Raw genomic sequence first — 6,000 nt, 5'->3', positions numbered from 1 at the left:
TTCATCAACGAAGGCAAAGAAAATTTTGACCCGGGTCCCCCCTGCGGATCCGGATCTGGAAACTCTGGTCGACCTGAGGTGGATGCTTCCCCTTCGCCATCCGACATGGTCACCCTCACTACACCATCAGCAATGTATTTGTCTAAGTAACTGGCTTTAGAAGAAAAGGCCAGGCACACTTCCCAGGGGAAGGGAACAGCGCCCTCGGCCTCTTCCTCCACTGACGATGAGGGGCTCGGGAGTAGAACCGCATCGGGAACGGCCGAGGGGTCGGAGCAACTTATTACGGTTGACACCAGCGTTATTCCCATACCCCTCACCTCCTCGAACCTATTTTAGGGAGGTGAGGTCGGAGGTGTCACCGACTCGGATGATTCTCCCATTATTGTATGGACAAGGGAGTCGGCCGAGGATTATTAAAAAGAAAGCAAAAAGGAAAAGCTAAAACAAGAGCGTACCTGGTCGGGTGATGAAAACCAGAAGATCTGCTGACAAGTTAGAGAGAAGGAAGAGCTTTTAGAGAGAGAAAGAGAAAAATTTGCAAAGGATGCACAAATGATTTCTCTCTCCTCTCCGTACCTTTATATAGACCTGCCTCGGGACGCGTCCTTTCATGGGCCTATCAAACGCTTCCAGATGGCACCATTCCCCTTCCAAAAGGCGGCCCATGGAAGATGAACCGTCAATTTTTTTGGAAAGCTCCGTGGCCCAGTTGAAAAATGCCATGTGGCCATCACTGACTTCCAGCTCAATGCCACCCGCTCGGTCATGTAATATCAGTTTCCTCATAGAGCCGGTCGGACAAGATGGCAATCTCTGCTTGTTCCCTTCACTTAGCCAAATTTCACTAAGTGCTAGGGAATACCTGCTCGGCCTCTCCAGGGCTTGTTAGCCCCTGTCCGAGCTGCGCCCATCAATCCAGAACCCGGTCGGTCAATTTGGGGCTCCATCACCCTTTGTCCGACCAGGCCTCTGCTTGTTCCCTTCACTTAGCCGATGTTGCTAAGTGCTAGGGAGCACCCGGTCGGTCTCTCCAGGGCATATTGGCCCCTGTCCGAGCAACACCCGTCCGTCTAGAACCTAGTCGGTCAATTTGGGGCTCCATCACCCTTTGTCCGACCAGGTCTCCGCTTGTTCCCTTCACTTAGCCAAATTTCACTAAGTGCTAGGGAACACCTGGTCGGCCTCTCCAGGGCTTGTTAGCCCCTGTCCGAGCTGCGCCCGTCAATCTAGAACCCGGTCGGTCAATTTGGGGCTCCATCACCCTTTGTCCGACCAGGTCCCCGCTTGTTCCCTTCACTTAGCCAAATTTCACTAAGTGCTAGGGAACATCTGGTCGGCCTCTTCAGGGCTTGTTAGCCCCTGTCCGAGCTGCGTCAGTCAATCCAAAACCCGGTCGGTCAATTTGGGGCTCCATCACCCTTTGTCCGACCAGGCCTCTGCTTGTTCCCTTCACTTAGCCGATGTTGCTAAGTGCTAGGGAGCACCCGGTCGGTCTCTCCAGGGCATATTGGCCCCTGTCTGAGCAACACCCGTCCGTCTAGAACCCGGTCGGTCAATTTGGGGCTCCATCACCCTTTGTCCGACCAGGTCCCCGCTTGTTCCCTTCACTTAGCCAAATTTCACTAAGTGCTAGGGAACACCTGGTCGGCCTCTCCAGGGCTTGTTAGCCCCCGTCTGAGCTGCGCCCGTCAATCTAGAACCCGGTCGGTCAATTTGGGGCTCCATCACCCTTTGTCCGACCAGGTCCCCGCTTGTTCCATTCACTTAGCCAAATTTCACTAAGTGCTAGGGAACACCTGGTCGGCCTCTCCAGGGCTTGTTAGCCCCTGTCCGAGCTGCGCCCGTCAATCCAGAACCCGGTCGGTCAATTTGGGGCTCGATCACCCTTTGCCCGACCAGGTCTCTGCTTGTTCCCTTCACTTAGCCAAAATTACTAAGTGCTAGGGAGCACCTGGTCGGTCTCTCCATGGCATGTTGGCCCTGTCCGAGCAGCACCCATCCATTCGAAAACCGGTCGGTCAGTCAATGGGCTCTTTAGCTTCTCAGCCGACCTGGTCCTCTCTTCAACGACCTGGTCGGTCAATCATGGGGCTCAGCCTCTCACCCGACCTGGTCCTCTCTTCAAAGACCTGGTCGGTCAATCATGGGGCTCAGCCTTTCAGCCGACCTGGTCCCTGCGTCAAAGACCTGGTCGGTCAGTCAAGGGGCTCTTTAGCCCCTCAGCCGACCTGGTCCTCTCTTCAAAGACCTGGTCGGTCAATCATGGGGCTCAACCTCTCAGCCGACCTGGTCCCTGCTTCAAAGACCTGGTCGGTCAGTCAAGGGGCTCTTTAGCCCCTCAGCCGACCTGGTCCTCTCCTCAGAAATCCGGTAGGTCAGTAAAGCTCCCTAGCTCTCGGCCAAATCGATCTGCCTGTCAAAGACCCTGGTCTCCTTCTAATCTCCCTTCATGGACGTCGGTTCAAGAGATCCTACTGATTATATAGACCTGGTCGGCGCATGCCCGACCTGGTCCCCTTCTGGCCTTTTTTTATGGAGGTCGGTCAGATGAGAGGAATGTACTCCACCAAGCCACCAAGGGGCTTCACCCGGTCGGACGGCTCTTCTGCCCCTTCCTGGCGTGGGGCTAAATGTTTGGGCCCATTAAATCCTTCCAAGAGTATCATGCCATGTGGCACCGCCATCTAAGCACCGTGGGTCCCACCAACTACAGCATGGCCAATTCAGGCTTCATGGATCCCACTAGAATCACCCTTTGAAAAGGTATCATCAATCCCCAAGTGAGCTATCATGTCCAGCAAACCACTTTCTTGAAATTCTCACCACTATAAATACCTCTTGTCCCATCAATGCAAAGGTATTGAATTCTCACCTAACTAACTTGAGTTTCTCACTCTAGACTCTCTCTCTACCTCAATCATCAACTGACTTGAGCGTCGAGGGGCGATCCCAGAACAACCCCCGGGGTAGTTTTTCTGTGTTTTGCAGGTTTCCGGTGAACTGATAACCAGCCCTGCTCAGACTTAAGGACTTGCTCAGCACAGATCATTAACCTTAATTTCTAGACAGAAACATGTAGATAAATATCTTTGAACTTAAGAGAAAGGTAATAACATATGTCAAAACATAATTTCTTATAGGTCCATATAGGATATCTCGCATTATTTTTCTAGCCATGTATAGATAACAAAATATTTTATTCATAAATATCCATAGAAAAAATTGTACTTACCAACCATTGGACAATACTACAATATTATAATATTATTTTGGGTTCTTCTAACCTATGTCATAAGACATAGGTTAAGAGTATCAAATCTCCTATATAAGATATTATTATGCGAAGATTTTTAATTTCAAAATACAACTAAACTAAAAAAATCTTAGATAATTATCTCTATCTCAAGTATCTATTCTGATTTTTTATTCACAAATAGAATCTTATTGTATTATTATTTTAATAAAATCTTAAAATTTTCTTACCTATGCATTGTGCTATAGGTTAGAAAAACTATATTTTTATTTTTAAGATAAGTAGTAAAAAAAATAACGAGCCAGTGGATCATTTTCTATAGTGATGAAAATGCCCTTGACAAGGGCCTAACATGGAGGAGAGCTACGTGACTGAACAAGGGAAAAACTAGGTCGTTGCTAATTCTCCTAAGATCAAATAAAGGTCCTAACTATCCACCTAAACTACTAGTCAAGGGGCAAGCAAGGGTCGAACCACAAGGATCGGACGTCTCACCAAGTAAGGTATAGTCACTAGAAGTAAGCTAAGTCGAAGAAGATATCAATTTCTAGTTAAACTAAGGGGTATTAACTATTGGAATTTAAATTAGTAAAAGCATAGGAGTTGGGAAACACCACAATCATGAATCACATCCTAAAATCAAGTAGAGTTATGAGGATTGACATGTAAAGGTGATATACAAAGGGGATACATAATCCTAAATACCTTTATAATATATCTTAGGGAGTTTATAGTCCCAATTATAGAAACAAAACCTATATTTTGAGGTGTTAGCACTTAACTAGGACAAGATAGGAGTTGGAATAAAACCCAAGTCAATACAAATCAACAAGTGATGCATATCAACTAATCAATCATTTACGAATTAGGTCAACCACCTAAAAGCAAGCTATTAAGGAGCAACAAATGGGTTAAAAGGTGATGGACCTCACATCAACTAAGTGGTAACAACATTAATGATCGAAAATGCACAAATTCCAAACATAGAAACCCCCAACAAACTCTACTCATGAAATATTATGGACACAATGATTGGGCTATTCCCCAATCCTAGTTAATGAACTACCCGTCTATCCATTATACTAACAAACATCCTAAACATGAAAAAACTAGCAATAAATCACCAATTCGAAAATAACAAGAACAAAAATCAAGACTTTAAAGCAAAAACAAAACAGAATCTGATGAACAAATTAAAGAAGAAACTAAGAAAATAAACTTAATCTAAATTAAAACATTAAACATGAAGATTAAGCAATGAAAACATGAAACTAAAGCATAAAAATAATAAATTACATAAAAACAATGAGAAACAAAAGAAAGGATTGAGAAGATTACTAAGGAAATAAGAATCTTAAAGAAATTTATCACTTTATATTGACTTTCAATGCACAAAATGCACTTCTAGAACTAAGTTTTCTCTCTCCAACCTAGTTAGCTAAATTTAGGGTTTAAAAAATTTGGATTTCTTCCAAAATAGGGCAAGGGAGTATTTATACTTCCCCCAATTACAAATATCGTAAGGGAAAAGAAATGCAAAAAAGGACTCAACAGACAGTAGCTTGGGCAGACTTAAAGGCACACATGGGAGTTAGTACAGAGCTCGGACGGTGTAGGGTGACCAGGCTCGAGCGGTGCTCACAAGCATGCGCCATTTTTCTAGATTGTGGCAGTATGTCTGCTGCTGAAGTGCCCAGGCGGGCGGACAGATTGCTCGAGTAGGAGACCTGGCTTCGCGCAAGCTGCTGGGAGCTCGGAAAGGCTCCGGGCTCAGGCGAGTTTGTGGCTTCCCGGTCAAGCTTCTTCCTTCTTGCATTCCTTTTTTGCTCCCCTCTAAAGTTGTAGGAACCTTAATTCCTACACTTCAAAAATTAGATGGAAGAGTATGGAGAGGGGATGCAAATACATGTTTATATATGCTAAGAGAGAGTTAAATAGAATAAAAGGTGAAATTAAGGGGAAAAAAACTAAATGTGGAAATAAACCAAGTAAAATAGCCTTGACACCATCCTAGGAGTGAGATAAATCTTGCTCATCAGTGACATATTACAATCCTCTTAGTTTGCTCACACTTTTCGTTAACAATAGTACTGTCAATTCTAAATAATGCAACTATAGGTTGTAAGTATTTTCATCTTGATAACGCAACCATAAGCAAGTGCATGCACTACATACTTTCTTCTCCAAACCTATCTCAAATTCCATTTCCCGAGCGCTCTTTTACAACTTTTTGAATATTTGCATTGCCCTAAAAGTTGAAGCTGAAAACATGGTAAATGACAATTTATAACTTTGAGAACTACTCCTTTTGTTTTTTTTTTTTAATTTACTCACTTCACTTTGGGGGAGACCGGAGAGCTAAAAAGGAAGTATAAGAGTATGGGGTGGAAACTGAAAAGGTGGAGAGAGAAACTGAAAAATGAGAGAGAGAAACTAAAAAGTGGGTTTGAATAATATTAAAAAGTAAATGACATGTAAGACGAGAAAGTAGATGAGACGTGTTAACAAGAATAGAAAAAAACGACAGTGTGTTGATTAAAAGAAACGAAGCGAGTAGAAGGTAAGTATTTGAAGTTCTAAACATAAAGTTACAATTCCAATTTTTTATTAACCATGAGAATATGGATTATAACGGATCTTGGACCCAATCTAAATTCATGGATCCAGATCCGTTTCTTAGGATATGGATACCAAAAATTCAGACCACGCGGGTCCATGTCAAATTCGGATCCCCTGGTCATAAT

This window comes from Beta vulgaris, chromosome 4 (assembly GCF_026745355.1).
Source record: "Beta vulgaris subsp. vulgaris cultivar EL10 chromosome 4, EL10.2, whole genome shotgun sequence".
NCBI classification, from domain to species: domain Eukaryota; kingdom Viridiplantae; phylum Streptophyta; class Magnoliopsida; order Caryophyllales; family Amaranthaceae; genus Beta; species Beta vulgaris.
This window is presented reverse-complemented; position numbering follows the sequence as displayed.